Source organism: Carassius gibelio, chromosome A5 (assembly GCF_023724105.1).
Source record: "Carassius gibelio isolate Cgi1373 ecotype wild population from Czech Republic chromosome A5, carGib1.2-hapl.c, whole genome shotgun sequence".
NCBI lineage: Eukaryota > Metazoa > Chordata > Actinopteri > Cypriniformes > Cyprinidae > Carassius > Carassius gibelio.
In genome coordinates, this window is record NC_068375.1 from 24,752,216 (window position 1) to 24,773,438 (window position 21,223).

At 36.2% G+C, this 21,223-nt stretch overlaps 1 pseudogene; it reads right to left on the reverse strand.

The window, feature by feature from the left end:
* Positions 1 to 14,265, reverse strand: part of LOC128014972 (laminin subunit gamma-3-like) — a 47,961-nt pseudogene extending 33,696 nt beyond the window's left edge.
* Between the last annotated feature and the right edge of the window lie 6,958 nt (positions 14,266 to 21,223).

The window sequence follows — 21,223 nt, forward strand, 5'->3', positions numbered from 1 at the left end:
TAGAAAAAAACACCTACAAATTAAGAAAATATCTTCATCAATTTGACACCACGAGCAGGAAATGCTCACAACACAAACAAATAAAGAAATGCGCTGCAAATACTCACAATAAAAACAAATAAAGAAACACACTTCAAAAACATAAACGGGCTGCAAATACTCACAATACAAACAAATACAGTTGCGTGTATTTGCAGCGTGTTTTTGTATTTGGTTGTGTTGCCAGCATTTGCAGCGTGTTTTTGTATTTGGTTGTGTTGCCAGCATTTGCAGCGTGTTTTTGTATTTGGTTGTGTTGCCAGCATTTGCAGCGTGTTTTTGTATTTGGTTGTGTTGCGAGTATTTGCGGCGTGTTTTTGTATTTGGTTGTGTTGCGAGTATTTGCAGCACATGTGGTTTCAAACTGATGATGATGTTTTCTTAATTTGCTGATGCTTTTTCTATTTGCATGTGTTTGGTGAGTTGAGCTCTCTCGGCAACCGTACAAGAGTGTAAGAGGACGACCATAATATCTACTGTATATCTGTATCTATCTATATGTGTGTGTGTGCGTGTGTGTGTATGCGTGTGAGAGAGAGAGAGAGGGAGAGAGAGAGAGAGAGAGAGAGAGAGAGAGAGAATTTTTATTAACCAAATGTTAGACATAAATTACTAAACTTTTGTGACTCATAAAGTCATCTCCATTGAATAAATCTGTAATACAGAAAGGCCAGAGTGGATGCTAAGTAGCTGACACATTTTAAATATCATCAGCAGTCAAGCCTGCCATTAGTTTTACTATAAATTTTTGTAACAGTAGTATTTACGATACCAGAAGAGAATGCAGTACCATGTGGTATTGAATCTCATTTCTAAATTCAAAAGCACAGGTCTGGTGTTCTTGTAGTCTATTTATGTATAGATACTGTGCAGTGCCTTTATCTATTTTCTGAGGCTACTTTTTATGTTTGTGCAAACAGTGGCTTTATGAAGAAAATGCAAATGCCTCTTTTAATGCATTCCACATTAATTTGCATGATGCAATAATTCCTTAATTTGTTTTTGAGTATTGCAAAAGTTATCCTGTTCTATTATGCATGAACAGTTGCACTGAAATGGGTCACTCAAGTATGGATTATTGTCTCCAGTTGAGATGCCTACAGTGACCTGACACTGAAAACAAGGCACATCAAATGTAAAAGTGATACAGCAAACAGCACTTGAATGTGTGTCACTATTGTTAAAATAAAGAAATAAAAGGTGTACAGCAATTCAAAACAAAGCTATTGAGTCCAACACATAATAACTGATATATAATATTTAAATAAGTTAAAATAAAACTGCAATTATGAGACGGAATTCTGAGATATAAAGTCAAAATTATGATATAGGAAAAATTCCCTATAGAATGAAAATCGATTATTAAAACCTACCACAACAATCTTGTTTTATCTTATTTGAACTCTTTAAGTTCTCGTACTGCACACCCTTTAAAATAATGCTTACACCCATCCCAAGGTGTGTGTGAGTTAGTTTAATTATTTGTTTTTGATGGGGCGTCTCCAAACAGCTGGTGCCCCGGGTTCTCGCAGGACCATAATTCCTCCTTGGGACCACTGCATATGTAGGCGGTTGGTCTTTACTCCTCACAGAAGTTAATACTTGCTTCAGATGAAGAATATTTTCCAGAGATGAGTTACACATCTCAGGACATAAAGCGAAATAATAGATGTGAAAAATGTGATAGAATAGTATGGAGAGGGTGAGCTAAGGGAAAAACAGACTGTAAAACTTTTGCCCAGACACTAGAATAGCCAGTGGTTACAGTAAAATAGCTTTATTGTATTGGGACTTTGAGAAAATGCCTATACTGCTGGTGGTGATTAGACACTCTTCTTAGAAATAGTGGTTGTGCTGTGATGGAGGTTCAGTGATGTCAGCACTTCCCTGGGGTCTCTGGATACTGCATCTCACATTCATTAGTTACCCATCTATGTGTAAAGTAACAGAATATAATAAAAGGTTCCAATGTTTCAATCAGTACACACATTCAAACCATTTACTTGTCTAATTGTGATTTTGTAGTTTACTGTCGCAAGTCAACACACAAATCGGCAACATTATTGTCCTTCCTGTTATCTGAAGCATTGGCCACTCTGCGGGATCAAATCTCTCATTGGACCATTATGTGGCACCCCCTAGGTGTATCCCGTTCCCATCATCTCTTCACCATCGAACTGAACCTGAAATACATGCACGGCGCCGCATGCTTCACCTGAAACAAAGAGCTGCAAAACATTCTAAGCCCCGACAACCTGAAAGCTTGTTAGATACTTAGCGGGAGTGTTTTTTCTCCTCCGCCCCCCTGCTGTTCCACATGCAGAGACAAGAATGAGTCAACTTCAACAAAAGGAGGCTAAAATCTTCTGTACCTGTTGGATTCTTGTTGTTTTTAGATCTGAAAACACGCTGAAACCTTCCCCTTGAGAGCAAATTCACAAACTCCGGCACCCGTAGAGATGCTGAGGCAAATTTTTACTTGGGAAAAGAAAAATATCCAAAGAGGGTGTTTTTCTTCCAAAACACAAGACAGATTCTTTGGAGACCTTTAACAATCTGTATTTGGTGGAACAACTGAAGCTATAAATGATAAAATACAGTCAGTGGTTTAAAACCATACAGTATCCCTCGTAGCTTTCAGTGCTACCTGTTTAACTCCCATCTTTTAAAGATCAGATTTGATTAAATGGAGGTGTTAACTCTCTCTCAGACAAACAAATTAATCATCAACACAACGACAAAGCCTGTTGACATTTAGTGAGCCGCCATCAAACTTAACAATCAATCCGACTTTAACTTTCCCCTGACTCAATTAAACCCACTGAGCCTCAATTAAATTTCCTCAGCTTCTCACAAAAAGTCGGATTGAGCATTGATGGATTGAGCATCTGGTTCGTTTTTATAGGGAGAGGCCTGCTGAAATGCATTTTCTTTATCTTGCTGGGGTTTGGGGTTTGTACTTTTAAGCCGGGGATACAACAAGCCGGCGATTGGAGGTTGGCCATTGTCGGGCCGACGGCAAGCGAAGGTTGGGCTAGTTTGTTTGGTGTGTTCCACTCGTTGGCTCTGGTCGGGCTCACATCGGCGGTATGTTGAAAACAAGCATGTGAATGAAGGCGGTACAGACAGAAGGCTGTTTAAATGTTACGTGATCTTTCCCAATCATTCTAATACGTGAATGTTTTCATAGCAACACGAGCGGCTTAAAATGATTAAGTTGAAGTTATCAACATTACTGATATTCATAATGGTAAGCAAGTGCTGCTTTGTTTACATTTCTTATCTCCGCTTTCGTTGCCGCTAGTTCTTTGAAGTCGGCTTGGTGTGTCCGGGCCTTTAAGGGCAGACTGTGAAATCAATTCTAAAGCAATGGAAACTAAACATGTTTTGTTTAGCATTCAGTGTTCAAACAATTGCAATTAAACTCAAGGTAGACAGCATAGTCAATTTTAGGTAAAAGAAAGCAAGGCTGTGAGTTTAGTAAATTAAACACTGACTTATGGATAGAAAATATAATAAAAGATATAAACATGAAAATTGTATCTTCATTTACTCACCCTCATTTGGTTTCAGAATTAATGTATGCCATTGTTTTTCTTCCATGGAACACAAAGGAAATATTTTGAAAAATGTTGGTAGCCAGTTGGTAAGTTTTGACTTGCATAAAACTTTTTTTTAGTGGACTATCTCTTTAAGAACATAGGTCAAATCTAATTATTTAAACTTAATGCTACAAAAATTATGCTACAAAATAAACAATTTTAATTAAATATTTATTAATTAATATATATTTATACTGTATAATTAAACAAATAATCAAAATATATGCAACACAAAAAGGGAGAAATTCTATGTCAAACTATTCGCATTATTAATTATATTAATATTTATACATTTTATATCTTTAATCCACAACATGCTGGAAAGACATATTTTCAATGCCTTATTACCTGCACGATTGACACCAATCAGCATCACAGCAAATACAGTTTGCACTACAACAAATACACAGCAAACTGCACTTCTATCTCTCACAGCCTCATTTTTTGTTTGAATCACATTACATATGGAATTTACCCTGATTTAGCGATTGTGATTTAGAGGAAAATTCTGTCCTCTTAATCACAGTAAAAAAAAAATTCAGAAAATGGAATTCAATGGTCACCAAAACTGTTAATAACATTCTTTAAAATATCTTCATTTTTTTGCAGAAGAAAGTACTGTAAGTCACACAGGTTTTGAACAACATAAGAGTGAATAAATGCTGACACAATTTTTATTTTTAAGTGGTCTATCACTATGGATGAAACACACTGAAGATCCTCCAGCTGTTTCACAGAAGAGAGTCAGATCAGACAGTTAGGGTGGACATGATTATAAAGCAGGTGTTTATTCAGTATTTACCTCATTGCAACCACAGTGAGGTGTGCTTGCACCTTTTCCTGGTGTCATCCCATGCCACCCTCTGTACGAAAAGACCAACATTTTTTATGTTCACGCACAGATGAACATTTTTTTTTTGCTGCAGTTATATTTCTATTGATATTTATGTGTTTTACAATCAGCACAGCTGTACATACAAGAGGAGAAGTTGGGTTGGATATTACAATTAAACCTGGCTTTAAATATCAATCTCAGTGATTAAAGGATTGAGCAAAATTGGTGTCTCAGTTGATCACATTTGATACGTCTCACCAGTGAGTCCTGATTGCCGGAGAGGTTTATTCCAGGCATATGGTTGGCTGTCAGGGTGCACTGGCCAAGTTGTTCACAGACACAATGTGGTACCTGGATGCATCTCTCTGAGGATGGCAGACATTTAGATCTCTCTCCAACACCCATCCCTGTCTAACTCTAATCTCACAGCGACCTCCGTTTCTCTCCATCTGTGTTTGTGACTCTGAGACAGCTTGCGACCAGCTTTTGGGAGGTGTGTATGTCTGTTTAAGTAAGCTTGTGTGTGTGTGTGACATGTTGTTTTCTTCTCAAAGCTATGATAAAGGTTCCACTGTGTCTCCTCTCACCATGGAGCAGATGTACCTCTGGAGAGATCACACGACACACACACACACACACACACACACACACACAGTCTGGCTCAGTCACCCAGCTAAACTCTTGGCTTGGCTGCTTGGCTTTGGTATCTTGTCTCAACCCTCTGTTGACATGGCAGCCTCAGCAGTGTCAAAAGCCCAAAGCTGTGCCCAACTAGATGAGCTATTCAAGTGAAGAAACATTGGTCACACTTTATTTTAAGGTCCAATTCTCGCTATCAACAAACCATTAACTATAAAATCCTAATTTGCTGCTTCTTAATAGTTAGTAAGGTAGTTGTTTAGTTAGTAGTAGGGATGTTGACTATGTTCATGTAGAATAAATGCTTTATAAGTACTAATAAACAGACAATATGTTAATAATAGGCATGCTAATAAGCAACTAGTTAATAGTGAGAATCGGTCGCTATACTAAAGTGTTAGTGAAACATTTGCACACAGATAAACACAGTATCTATTAAACTCCTTCCAATACTCAAGACAGACTTAATCAGGAAAACAATCTTCCTTCACATAGAAATCTCCTCTCTGCTGAGACCAGTGGTGTGTAAAAAGCATTAAAGATCCAAATAAAGGGCACGCTGCAAATAAGAGAGTGACGTTCATTAAAAGGATAATCTAAAAAGTCCTTGGGTGTTAAGCGAATGCACATGAATGAGGAGATGCGAGCGGGTGGGAAAACCGAGGGAGGGTAGGAGAGCAAATGAGATCTTGGTGCATTTTAGCCGAGTGGCCAGAACGGCACAAACAAGCTCTGCACTGCAGCGATAAGAGAAACGGCACCAACAGCTGCAAAGAGCTGCAAAGAGCTGCAAAAGGGCAATGCTACATCTCTGTGGCCAGTCAATGGTGGGAAAACAAAGATAAATGAGACTAAACACACGCATTAGGACCTTGTGGATACATCAGAAATCTTACTACGCAATTTATGCAGCATAAAAAAGCCACATTCTTGTATTTTAAGAGTATTCGGTCTAGTAACATTGTGTTGGTGTGTATTTGTCTACGTGTCACACATAATTCATCAAAAAACAATGTGAGACATGAAGACAAGACAAGATTTCTCCCAGAGTGAGCAGCCAAGTTGGTCAGGCTAAGTGTCTCCCCGTGGCAGTAAATCACTGTGTAGACAAGAGTAAATCCCCTCAGCCTGTCCACTGCACTCAGGGGACCTGGGCTAAAACTAGCCTCTGGACTAGCCTGTACAGCTGGTTTATCTTCAAAGACTGCTCTGTAAAATACTATTTATGGCCAAGCATGCTAATTCCAGCCTATTGTTTGTTTGCATTAAAAAAGAAAGCTTTGAATAAATTGCACTACCACACACAGTCAAACTGTAAGACAGGGTGGGTTCAGCTTAGTAGAGTTGCTCAGAAAAGAACAGACTTATTGTAAATCAATTGTACAGGTTAAACTTGTAGATATTTTCCTTGTTGTAAGTTATATGTAAGTGCCAGCATATAATGACTAAACAATCATGACAGAGACTGTAAATCTGGCAACCAGTCTAGAAGAGTTTCAAAGCTGGCCAACTCCTACAGTACCAACACATGTTCTGAGAGGAAGTGCATGTTTTTTGTCCTACCAGGTGCTTTGTAGAAGCCATTCTCCTCTCTGTAGGGCAACAGATAGACTTCTCCTTCCTTCCAGATGAGGGACTGCTCGTGCCCTCCCGAGGCATCTGGATCTGAAAAGAGTACACACAACAAAGGCCGAGGTCACTGGTGAAAGTGCTTCCACTGAGAAGCCTTTTACTATTTAATACAAAAATGTTCTTCACAAATTGAATGATCAGCATAACAAATTTCAGAATGTGTTTGTATTTGGTTTCATTTGGTTAGTATTGTGCTTCAATGGAAGCAAGAACTGACCATCCATGCAAAGAGTCACATGATCAGTGTCACAAATCCGATCATTCAGTTAGAAAGATCTGAAAAATGTGCAAAATCTGAAATAATTGTCATTAATTTGGCACCACACATTTTTCTCTTATTTAAAATGGTCAAAATCCCAAAACTTAAAATTAGATTTATGTATTTTATTTTTTATGTGTTCTCAGTTCTTTTGCACCCCACTGTATATCTCATCTATTACTGGATTCAGGAATTGTGAACATTGATATTCAAAATGTAAAACATTCCAAAGCAGTATAAATGTTTGATAAATGACCTTCTAGGAAGTCTGAAGTAATATTACTTGCCAAGTACTGATTGGAGGACGAACAGGCGAGGGAGTGTGCAAAGCAAAAGCATTTTTTACAACCATCTGGATTTTCCAGCAGGAGGTTGAAAGATCCTGGTCTACACCTATAATACAAATAAAGACATATTGTACACTGGTAAAGTGCCCAGGTTTCCTCACATTTATCAAAAGACTTTATATAAAGATCTGACTCAAACGATAAAAAAATACAGATTTCTGCATTATTTGCACTTATTGGATTGACTGATTTGTGTCACAGATCTGCTCTGAGCTAAATACAATGATACAAATGTCTCTTGTTCTTATTGTGCACATGCCAATGAAATGCATCCCAAAGTTTGCAAATGAGAAAAACAAGAGGTGAGATGTGAATTAAAGACACTCAGAGATGGTATGTGAGGGTGAGAAGCAGGAGTTCACCTGTTGCAGGACTGACCCTCCACATTAGTCTTGCAATGGCAGCGTCCGTCTTAAGAACACACTCCTACACTGCCCCTGGCGTCACACTCACACACCCTGTTTAAACACACACATGCACAGATGAGAGAGCCATAACTGATGTGCCTGTAGTGTGCAGTTTTTTTTTTTCTCACTATGATCTGCTACATGGCCTGAAACCACGGTTTTACCTAACCTGCCAATACCCATAATTCTCTGACAAGTAACCTCCCTCGACTCTCTCTCTTTTCAAATGACTCCTCAAACTATAAGCTGGAAGCCTGGAGATCGGATCTTAAGGAGGATATTCTGATGCAGGACTGGGTGGAAGCATGCAAGGAAGCTCAATCCCACACAATGAACACACATCTGAAACTGCTACAATACAAGTGGGAGGGATGTAATGATTCACTCAACTCACAATGCGACATGATTTACGATACTGATTTCACAATACACTTTTCTCAGTTTTTTTTTAAGGCAGATTTAAGACAATTTATAAATGAAAATAAAAAAGTCCTGCTATTATTGCTTGGACAAAATGCAGAAAATCTATTTTCTAAAGACAGTCAGTGCCCCTCAGAGACATTCATATACTGTAAACTTGCGATTCACTCAATTGTCATATATTTGTAATGATTTTCAACCAGCTCATTACATCCCTTATAAGTGGTTGATACGGATTTTTATAACTCAATTTGTATTGCATACATACAATGAAAATGCCCCTAAAATTTAGATTAGATTAGATTCAACTTTTTATTGTCATTATGCAGAGTACAAGTACAGAGCATGTACAGAATATAAATAGGAATGCAATGTAGGATTATATGTACATTATGAACAGCAGCAACGTAAGAACAGTGGTAATAAATACAGTTGGTGCAACGTATTCTATGCAAAATAACAGTAGTGCAATGATTTTTTATAGAAATAGTTTACTGTGCTTTGTACAGTGACAACTTTAGACAGTTTAGAGTGTAATAGCTTGAACAATGTGCAGTCTTTGCAAAATATGAGTACTGCAAATAGAGTAGTGGTTAAATTGAATTAGTTTCACAGTATGTTACAAAGATAAGTGTGAAATATATTGGCCTTATTCTGCTCTGCATGAATTAAAGTTGTCCAATATACAAGTATTGGGATACTCTGGCTTTCATTACCTGCATCTGTCAGGGCTGAGAGAATGGAAACCGGACTTGCAAATGTTACACCTCACGCCAGACACACCTGACCAGCACATACACACTCCCTCTGCATCACACTGCAAACTCATAGAGCCTGGAGCGAGAAAGAGAGTGACAGACAGGTTTTGACAGATTTTCATAGCCTTTGGGTTTTATTAACAAGTACATAGATTCAGGTGCATTAAAGAATCATTTCCTCATCTAAAAATTCAGCCAATAAAGGTTAATAAATACTAAGTTTAGCATATCTTATACACACATTTTGCCACCCGAAGCAAAATCAGATATTTCAGATACAAGACAAACATGATTAGTGTGTAATTAAACAGCAACAAATCATTTTAAAAGTTCATGACTTTTCCCCTAATGTTTTGGAAATTTAAATCCATTAATGTTACAATATCCAAATGCAAATTCATTTTTAACATTACACCAATAGGCAGCATGAATAAACTTTTTTGTTTATTTATCACCCGGTGTCTTACGCTTTGTTAATATTAGCTATAAGAAAAAGAAAATCCTGTCTGAATTTATGTGCATGAGACTTTTCTTCTCTGTAGTTACTTCAGAGCTGCATATCTGTGTGAATATATGTCCATTTGCATGAACGTATGAGATTCAAGACAGAATTCAAGACAGTTTGTGTGTGTGTGTGTGTGTGAATGTGTTTTTGTGACATATCAGGACACAACTCTGTATAATGACATGGGTATGACACAGGTATTACAAGGAGAGGGTGACTTATGAGGACATAACCCATGTCCCCGTTTTTCAAAATGTTTATAAATCATACAGAATGAGTTTTTTTTTTTTTTTTTTTGAGAAAATAAAAATGCACAATGTTTCCTGTGAGGGTTAGGGTTAGGTTTAGGGTGATAGACTATACCGTTTGTACAGTATAAAAACCATTACGCCTATGGGATGTCCCCATTTTTCACAAAAACAAACATGTGTGTGTGTGTAACTCACCCATTGCATTACAGCTGCAGTTTTGGCAGGGCTGCTCTGGTAATGATCTAAAGAAGTTCTCTCTGCATCTCTCACAGTGAGGGGCCAGCTGTGTTTTCCCTGCAGCCAACACAGCGCCCCCCACTTCATGTGCTGCGGTACTGCTCTGCATCAAACACACATTCATCAACAAGACCACTGCAGTTACACCCTGAGAAACAAGAGAAAGAATTGGAGGAATGTACATGGTTGAAAAAACAAAACAAAAACAAAAAAACCAAGAAGAACAACAGATTGAACTGATTAGAAATAGCAGTGGAGATTCATTTAAAGCTTTCGGTCAAATGCACACCAGCATGTTCAGTTTCAAAAGGTTTTAGATCACACACACTACCTAATAAGCTCCCCTGCCACAGGCTCCTTCTTCTCAACATATCATCTAACCAGAACACACAAAGTCAGCCTTTTATTCACCTGATACCTAGGGGGACATTATTCGTTTGATTACAGCTCCATCAGTCTATTGACTCTGCAATAACCATCACATTATCACTCTCTAATGGGATATCGTTTCTTGAGCTGCCATTGAAGAAAGTAATGCATACTATTAAAATAAAGGAAACGTGCTAAAGACAGTGAAAAATGCTTATTTAAATTCATTTAAATACATTCATAATGAGGATAGACAACTATAAGCAGCTTTTACAATGATTTTTCTAAACCATAAACTATTCCACAATATCTTAATTCAGCAAGGATGCACTAAATTAATCAAAAGTGACAGTAAAGACTGTTACATTGTAATGACAAATTTCTTGTTCAAATAAAAAAAAAAAAATCCTTAAAAAAATGTATAATGGGTTCCTCAAAAAGTGTTAAATAAGCAGCACAACTGTTTTCAACTGTGATAATATGTATTTCTTGCGGAGCAAATAAGCATATTAAAATGATCATGTGACACTGAAGACTGGAGTAATGGCTGCTCAAAATTCAGCTTTGCCATCAGATGAGATACATTACATTTTAAAACATTAAAATATAAAATAGTTGTTTTATAACCATTTTTACATAAAAAGACTGCACTAACTGCAAAAATTTGAACGAATGTAGATAACGTGATTGAAGCTTGGCATCATTCAGCAAATAAAGGCTAGGCCTACATGTTAATCAGATTACAATGGCCTTGGCGTTGAGCACATGCTTCAAAAGACAGTGATGACGTAATAAAAATGTCAAACTGTACATGGACAGACAGGCAAAGACTAACTCAACCACACAAAAGCCTGCTGGAACTTTATTATAACTATGGATGTAAAAGTACTTATTAATTCAACCAGTGGTATGAATGTGGGGTAACGTTCAGGAAATTCGTAAAAAAAAAAAAAAAAAAAAAACCTGAAATCATTATTTTTGCAATGCTGTTCGGTGCTACTTGTGACAGAGAGAAGAAAAAAAAACAACAACAATGTATTATTGTAAAACTGTTGTGTTTAAAGTGATTAAAGCAGACTGGGAACAAACCTCGAAACAATTGTCTGGTTTCTCATAGTTGCAACATGTTTTAGTAAATATGCACATTTAAGAGGTGTTTGGGTGTAATGAATAAAAATTTCGAGGTCGCCTTAACCATTCTTCTAAATTTTAGTCATGCAAAGAAGAGTACTGCAATTTAATAAAACATTTCCATTTTTATATATAAAGAAAGCTGTGGCAACAAACTGTATGAGAACATTCTTGAGAAGGAAAACAAACATTTGAAAGCCATATTTTCATCTTTTCTCTCACACTTTCAGATTGGAGGTTAAAAAAGTCAGATATTAAATCTGTTTGAAGTATTTACAAGAGAGGCATATGATGGAAGCTTTCAAAGTCTGCCATGCAATGATAAACTTGACAGAGTCTGGGACGAAAAACTTTGTGAAGCAACCATGCAAAGAATGCATCGGTGGTGGTTTCCACCTCCTCACCAACAGATACCAGAAACTTGTTTATTCATTAAATCCACTTTGATGAGAAGGGACAACAATTACCAACAGAAACCCATCTGTTGACCACTGAAACAGAGTTAATTAAAGGAACGTAGAGCTTAGTGGAATACAGAATGAAAATAATTAACATGGCTTTTTTCGCCTTATGGGTTTGTCAGAATAGCCAATTACAGCATCCCCCTAAAGTATAAACCAGAGACGCATGACAGCACACACGCACACACGCACACACGTACACAACACATTACACGAGTGAAACTTTCTTAGTTATTGTGCTGAAAGGCTAAATGATGTGTTGTTTAACTGAATTAATGACTGCTGTGAGCATCTTTATGTAAGATTGTGCTGTAAATACAGTGCAACTAAGCTAATCTTTTCAAGATATTGCCATTATATTTACAGCAAATGCTGATGATACCATTAAAATACAATGCAAACTTTTTTGATCTCACAAACTTCTTTGGTTGCACAAAATTGATCTACAGTACATTTTAGATAGAGAACTTACCACATTTTAATTATGTGTGTTCATTAAATCAGTTCAGTTACACTGAGTAAACGAAGAAATTTCAATCACAGCCAATGCACAAGAGGCAACAAATGAACTATTTAAACAACGTCAATTCAAAGTTAATCTGAGAAAGGAAAACTGCAGTTTCCAACAAAATGTCATGTTTAATCAAGTTTAAAGCATTAAATATATAAAATGCAGAAATGAAGAATCCAATAGAAGCTCAATTCACTGTTCAGTTCATTTCCATTCCTCAGATACTTCAAAAACAATGCACAGATGAGCCCTCAGCGAAAGCTTCAGTTTCCTCTGATTTGAATTAACATATGTTACTTCAAAACAAAGAAAATATTTTTAACTAGTAAAATGAAAAAAAAAAAAAAAAAACATTGTTAAACTGATCATATAATGTAACATTTACTTGGGGCCTAATTAATTTCTTTCCATCTGTTTTTATTGATTATAGATTATAATCTCAATGGGTTGTGGCGTTAATAAATGAATGATCAAGATGTATATTTTCCTTTTAAAATGATTAATGAAGAGCATTTTACATCTTACACACACACACACACACACACACACACACATACACACACACACAGCACACACACACATATGTATATACATATATACATACAGTCCAGACAAGTTTGGACATACCTTCTCATTCAAAGAGTTTTCTTTATTTTCATGACTATGAAAATTGTAGAGTCATTCTGAAGGCATCAAAACTATGAAGACAAAATAAATGTTTTGCTATGCATATACTTTTATTCTCCTATAGTATTATTTCGGATTATTGTTGTTTATTTATTGCCATTGCCTTCATCAAATCTGAGATTTTCAGGTTCAGGGTAAATCTACTTAGACAACAAAGCAGGCCATACTCGCTCACACACTGGTTGGCTGAATCCGTGGTGGCCCGTGCCCATGGCCGGTCCTGGTAGAAGGTGGCACAGTTTTGACAGTTGACCCCTGCAGTGTTGTGTTCACAAGTACAGACCAAGCGTCCCTCCTAATTGGTGATGCAGTCACTGGCATGGCCATTACACTTGCACCTGAAAAACAGTTGAGAGAATGTTAGCATATTTTTAAGGCTCATTGTTTTCTGTGGACACTCATAAAAATGTTGTTTGGCATTTGTCATTTGGCTAAAAAAATAAAAATAAAAATAGAATATATATACACACACAAAGCAAATTCTGATATGCTATAGGGACCTTAAAAGAAAATATGATTTTCAGTGTTGATCAACACTGCCAGATGTAATAAGTAGAAACGCATTCTGACCACAGTGTAGATTTTCATTTATTACTGCTGTATATTTGGCAAGAAATTAGCTTAGCAAGTGTTGTGTATTTTCACCAACTTACCCTGATAACTATTAACATAGTTACAATAACGGTTTATTATAAGACCAAATAATCAGAGAAAACGTAAAAGAATGCACTTTGCCATTGAAGAAAAAAAAAAAACATAAATCAGACATGCACAATCTCAAAAACAGACATAAACGATATGCAGATTATGACAAACACTGTCTTTTCCACATCCTGTTTTGACCATAAATACACTGATGATGTAGAATGTAGATCACATGGCTTGCAAAGCTCTCTCTCTCTCCTTCTCTCTCCCTCTCTCTCTCTTTCTAAAGTCTAGTTTCCCTCAATATTTAGAGCTCTTTCTCTTTCTAAATGTCCTATCTTTTGCAATTTTACGTCATTTGCTCCCTTTCCCATATCTCTTTGTCAGTTTACATCTGTCAAAAAAAATTGGTAACAGATGAAACCTGATACCTGCCCCCAACAGAAAAATCAGATATGGCATAAAAATATGAATGAAGTACTTTGGGATATTTGAAGAACTCATCTTCCAAAATTGTTCAGTCTGTCCATTTTTTTTTTTACAAATGCAGATTGCAATTTTGTATAATGATATCTGATAAATTGTGAAACCAACTGTTATAATGTAGATATATAATGGTCTATGAAATTTTCGATGCATGCTTGTGGTGTTCGGCCAGTCACAATGCACTGGGTTGACTGGCCAATCAGAGCAGACTGTGCTTGTTGGAAGGAGGGAAACGACAAGAAAACGACTTGTTTGAGAGAGGCGGGGCATAGAGAAACTACAATAATGTACAGTATTTGAAAAATAATGTGTTTTTTAAACATTAAAGCATGTCCACTTATTCTGATACATAAAATAATGATTTTTAAAATAACATCATGACCCCTTTAAGTGATGCAGAGTAAATAAAAAAAATCAGCTCTCCTGTGATGTGTCCTTTTTAGGGAATGTTTGAAAATTTTAATTTTTAAATGAAAAAACAAAAAGCAAAAACAAAGCCAAAACATATAATGCATTATTTAATTATTATATCATTAATAACTTAATTTGCAGTTAACTAGTTAAGTATTTAAATAATTTACTACACTAAGCTTTTGATGTCTGGGCTTATTTATTTATCCCTTTTTTTTTTTTTGACAAAAGACTTTGTGACTTCCTGCACTAGCAATACTTCATAGTCATTAAATCCAAAAGCAAGACCTAAAAAAAAAAAACAAAAAAAAAAAAAAAACAAGGAGGTTGAAATGGCAACTGGGCTAATTGGTGATCCTCTGCTGCCATCTACTGGATATAATGGTAACTTCATGTCATTTTCATTCTAAGTCTTAGGGCCCTATATTGACGATCTAAAGGCAATGTGTAAAGCGCACAGTGCATGTGCACTCGGGCGTGTCACTTTTGCTATTTTAATGACAGAAAAACAGTCCGTGTGCTGGGGGTGCATTTTGGGAATGGGTTGTCCCTATTCTCTTAATAAGCAATGGGCTTAATGTTCAAGAAACCATTCAGAGTGTCATCTCACATTCCTTTTAAGAGCGAGATGTGCTCTCGCCATGTCGGATCACTATTTAGATGTCAAGCCAAGTCAAGTCACCTTTATTTATATAGCGCTTTAAACAATATATACTGCGTCAAGGCAACTGAACAACATTAATTAGGAAAACAGTGTGTCAATAATGAAAAATGACAGTTAAAGGTAGTTCATCATTGAATTCAGTGATGTCATCTCAGTTCAGTTTAAATAGTGTCTGTGCAATCATTTGCAATCAAGTCAACGATATCGCTGTAAATGGCGGAAATTGCTGGCGGAAAAGCTGAACGTTTTTGAAAAACCCCGTAGGCCTAGGAAACGGTCATGTCTCATATCAGGAGGAGTCTGAGGACATATGATTTTCGACTGTCAGAAGTCTCACTGTGTATGTCCAGCCTAATGAAACAGAAGTAATTGTGCTGCGATTATGAAAGATGTTTGAGTATCTTCTCAGTGAACTATGGTATTGTTTAGTAAATGCTTTTCCATCTGAAAGCCTGTGAAAATACCACATTTATTAACATGTTTTTACTCCAAACGCACTTCATAACGTCAGTCAAGTGTTTGAAGTGATGATGTGGTTTCTTACACAGAGTAAGGCTTTCCCTATTTTTACCATGTAGCTGTGCAACAGCGTGTCTGGTCAAGTGTGTTTTGGTTTGATTATGCATCTGTGTGTTAGTGTGAAAGCAATAGAGTTTGGTCCACCTTATCAGTGGCTGGCCTGTTGACCCTTGTTCTGTCCGTGTTAATGGGTTTTGAGCCCAGTGTGACGGCCTGGCGCATGGAGGTGAGAGCACATATCTTTCATTCTGGGGGACCTAGATAAAAGAAGGAGCAGCGCTGGCCAGAACGTCCCAGGAAGCACATCCAAGCCTCCTCTTGGAGGGATGTTAAGTCCATTCCTATTCAGAGTAGCTGAGTAAACAAAAGATAAAAACAACCCCCCACCCTCTGCCCCATCCGCATCTCTGTCTTTTCTCTGCCCCATACACAGCTCTACACAGTTTTTTATTCCTAGTTTCCCTTTTCAACTCTCTCTCTCTCTCTTTCTTTTCTGCCTCTCTTGTTTTTGTTTTCACAATACTTGTGCATCAAAAAAAATATGCAATTTGGGGGAAAAACAAATGTGTCATGAATGACAAACAATAACAGTTCCAGTACTACAGAATGAGAGGGAACTAGAGAGAAAGATACAAGCTGTGTTCTACAACCTAAAGAGCTGCCTCTGTAGACAGTATTTTAAGGCATTGTAGTCACACTGCCGATATGAAATCTGTGCCAAAAAATAGGCAATGCAGTTACGCTGCCTTCTAATATATCTTCATTTAGCTGAATTATTGAAGGCACTGCATTTATCCATCACAGTGGTAGGATATACTTAATGCACAACAACAAAATCCAAGATGGTATACAAGTTTAAGTGAGTGAAGTGAGTGATATAAAACTATAATAATAAATAACAATAAATTAATTTTTAAATATATATATTGTCACTTATAAATACATATATTTATAATGTATACATTTTCATCAAAAACATGATTAAAATTAAAGTATTAAAATAATAGAGAACTGACTATTTACAGTATATATACCAAATTGTGTGTACTATGTATATGTCTGCTTATTAAAATATTGCATCATTCCTGTCACATTGCCTGTAGCTACTGAAATCAACTATATACCATGTCATATATATATATATGTTTGTGTGTGTGTGTGTGTGTGTGTGTTAGTGTTATCAACTTTTGCATAAGTACTAGATGTGTTGGGGAAGTAACACGTAACATTTTAATTATATTTTGCTAAAATGAACTAAATTACTCGAAATTACTAACAAGACTCAAAAGTCTGAGTCGGTAAAATGATCTGAACTTCCCATCACTAGTAGAAACAACACACAAACCATAGAGATGCATAGCTTGCTTTACCACTTTATTTGCCTCAGTCAGGATTGTGTTAGCAACTGTTCTGTCATCTCACCACATTTGTGCCATGATTAATTATATTGCCACTGCACAGCTCAGCTGTTTTGCATTAAAAGAGCTCAGAAAGGGTTAGGCTACTACTCTGATACAAATAATCCAGTACTCTATCGTAGTGACATTCAAAGTGAATGCAGATCTTATTGAAACAAAAACAGACAAACAAACAACAAAAAAAATTGGCTGCCATTTTTTTTTCTTGATTGTGAACAGTTGAACTATGCCTAATTGTCTTGATCAAGTTGCTCTTTGTGATATTATTTACATGGCAGGATGGAAGTAATCTTTAAAAGGCTAATTATTAGAACGTTAATTCGTGCAAATGGAAGCAAGAACTTAATTAGTCGTCTTTTGCTTCTACCGGTTTGGCTAATGAGTTCATCAAAACTACTGACTAAGTACAAAATGTTTAAGTGAAAACTGAAAAAAATGCCCCTTGGTTCTCAATCTTCTGTCTGTTTTAATTTCTTTGAGGAGTTTAGAGTAATCACACTTTCTACTTTTTGTACAGCTTTTCTGTGAATTATTCACCCCCCCCCCCAAGCCATTTGCCCCTCAATTGCATTTCCTGTTTTCGCATCATTAGTTTTTCATCCTTCTGCCATCTTCCTTTCCTCCCCTCTTACATGGGTCACAGCCAGGAGGACATTTATGATTAGAATGCATCAGGAAGAGGCTTGTCCCTCATTTTAAACTGAATAACTTTTTTATGTGGATTGCTGAAGTTAACTTTGTGTTTCTCGCTTTATCTTTCATTCTCATTCAAACCTAGTGTTCCAAATTAACACCCAGATCTCCAGCCTTAACCAAGTGAGACAGAGACAGAAACAGAGAGAGAGAGAGAGAGAGAGAGAGTGAACACCAATTTAATGGATGACTGAATTCATAGGAAACTTTTCATCTTAAACATGGATTTTGTTGGTGGGGGAAACCTATACATACATATATATATATATATATAGGGGCTCCTTTTGCTTTAATTTCTGCCTCAATTTTGGTGGGTTTTTGTTAAATGTGAGCCAAAATCATCACGATTAAAAGAACCTAAGACTGCAACTTTTTCCATGGCATTCTAATTTATTGAGATGCACCCCAGAATTAACTAATTACTTTACAGGAAATCATCAAGTATCAGGTTAAAATGTGAGTGTTTTTATTCCAGACAATTTGTTTAGTAATGATGAAAGCATAAAGCATTAGAATGCATACACTGTTTTAACGGATCAACATCTGGCTCCTCCCCCATAGAGACGTAATTCCACTTTAGTACAAAAATAAACAATTGAATTAGTGACTAGAGCAATGAACTAAACAGAGCTGTGAAAGTAATCCAATACAGATAAAATAATTAGATGCTAATCTGATAATTAGGTGGCCAAAGCTAATTAAAGCCCACCATGGAGCAGGGCTTGATTTCTTTTAAAGATGTTAGATAATGAATATTCGTTCATACAATTAATATTTTATCAAAAACAGTTTTAAAATAAATAAATATTTTAGTAAAAACTTTGACGCATATATATATATATATATATATATATATATATATATATATGTGTGTGTGTGTGTGTGTGTGTGTGTGTGTGTGTGTGTGTGTGCGTGTGTGTGTGTGTGTGTGTGTTAAGGAATATTTGCTAAAAAAAGGGCCATTTATCAGATTATCCAAAATTTAAAAAATTAAAAAACAATAATGTTGGCTTTTGGGTGTTTGTTTAAAGTTAAGGCTGTCATGTCCTTTCTTTGTATTTTCATATCTGGCTTCCTGCTGTCAAGTGTTTCCCTGACCCTGTCATGTGTTCTTGCCATGTGCACCCTTAGTCAGATATTGTCTTACTATTGGGAGATGAGAGGGTCTGCATTACTTACTATTGCATTACTTACTATTGGAGAAAGTGTAACAGTAAACTTGTGCCTTAATAACCAATCACATTATAGCCTTGATGTCATTTAATTTTAGACAGAATTGTGCAACACTCAATAGCAGTTTATGGATACAATAGAAATGAATGAGAAGTGGCGTAAACTGAAAAAAAAATAATAAAATAAAATAAATAAATTGTCACTGGCTTCTCTTACAATAGAACATTCTTTTTATTTATTTTTGGTGTAAACTAATAGTTAAATCCAAAAAAGTATTGCTTAGTGTAAAACATGTCGATTAATTAAATGATAAGCTGTTTCTTCTAAAAAGCTGTTTATTCAGCATAGTGAAGCCTGTCTTACTCTCCGTTACTTAAAAATAAAAATAAATACACCTCTGGTCTCCTTTCCCATACTGGTAAACCAGAAGCATTAGCATTACCCATTAAGCTATTCTGTTAACGACTGCAGTTTGCCTTCTAGCTTTGCCTTATTCAATGTGTCATGTTTTGATTGTTTTTTTGTTTTGTTTTGGTCATGTGTCTTGTATCTTATTTGTTGGATTGTGTCATGTGACCCGTTTTGTTTGACATATAGCTCTCCTGTTGCCATTGTCTCTAGTCTAGTTCGTGTAACCCTCTGTTGGTGAGTTCATGTCAAGTCGAGTCAAGTCGAGTCGAGCCGAGCAAAGTCAAGCTATGTCTTTGTTTATAGTGTATCTGCTCATTCTTGGATTTTAATAAACTGCACTTGGTTTCTCACTTGCCTCCAGTGTAAAATTATGTTTGAACTGAACACTGTTTTAAACTTAAAGATTTTCTACAACCTTCATAAAAAGTTTTTTTTTTTTTTTTTGTAGACAAAATTGTATTGAGCAAATGGCAGTTGATTTGAGTGCTATTCTTTTCCTCTTTGTGCTTTTTCCTTTCCTTTTCACTCTCTCAAAATCTCAGAATGGAAATACAACCCAGGGAGCCTCTCATCTCTGTCATCTGATTTGAAGTTCAAGCTTCCTTCTTTTTCTCCCCTTTTTCTTTTAAGAGGTGTCTGTTAAATTCTTTCTGCAGAATGCACTTTAGGAGACACACTGGGATTAAATGCTAATATTAAAGGCAGGATGCTTTCTGCTGGCGTTAAAGCTAATGTAATATGGATGGTTTTGCAGAGAAGACAGGCAGGGTTAACCACGTGTCAGACTTTGCTTCATTTTGGAGTGAGTGAGTAAGTTTAGTGCTTTACTCATGAAAATAACTTAAGAACATTTAGATTTGCATCCTGTGCTGTCAAACAATTCAACAATTTAGACATCATCTCAGTCACACAGACAGAGCCAATTCGGAGAGAAATAACACTCACAGGAATTATTTAAACAAAACTGCAATTCACAACCACTTATTGAACCGTGGATGCCAATGGTTCTATATTAAAATGAGAATTGTGGCATCCCTTTTTTGGCCTATATACATATATAGCTACTCTTGCGTTCTTCTGCACTGCTCCAGTTTACTCTTGAATCTTGGCATTGCAGTCTGTCTGTTGTCAGCTCTTGTATGATAAAATGCTTGAGATGTACATTTTAGATACACGTGTCTGCTAAATAGCTAAATGTAAATGTAAAACAGTCACTAAAGCACAACTGTATCACATCAAGAATTTATGGGATATACAAAGAAATACTGAATGTCAGTTTGTTAAAATCAAACAACAAGTTCACTGCTTAATAACTACATTGCCACAATGTAGCCATTTTCCAAATAAGTAATAATATTAACCTACAATATTATGCAAGTGATGTCTGATAAATATAGTGAATTAAGTAATTGTGATGCATAAATCAAACTACATGCATATCAGTGATTGTATATTTAAAATTAACAATGGACATTTTCCTTGGGCTGAGGAGGTGAGCTGAAGGGCCTTTAAAATGGTATCTGTCTAGTCTGGCAAGTTGCCATAATGTAGAAACATGCTCCACAAGTCACATTAACAAAGGTCATCTTCATAACATCCACATAATTCAGCTCATCTCCATGAAAATTTGGGCTGCTTCAGCTGAAGAAAAAACTAAGAGTTGTATATGGCCAGTCAAATGAATCATTTCCCCTCTTCACATTTTAATTTAAT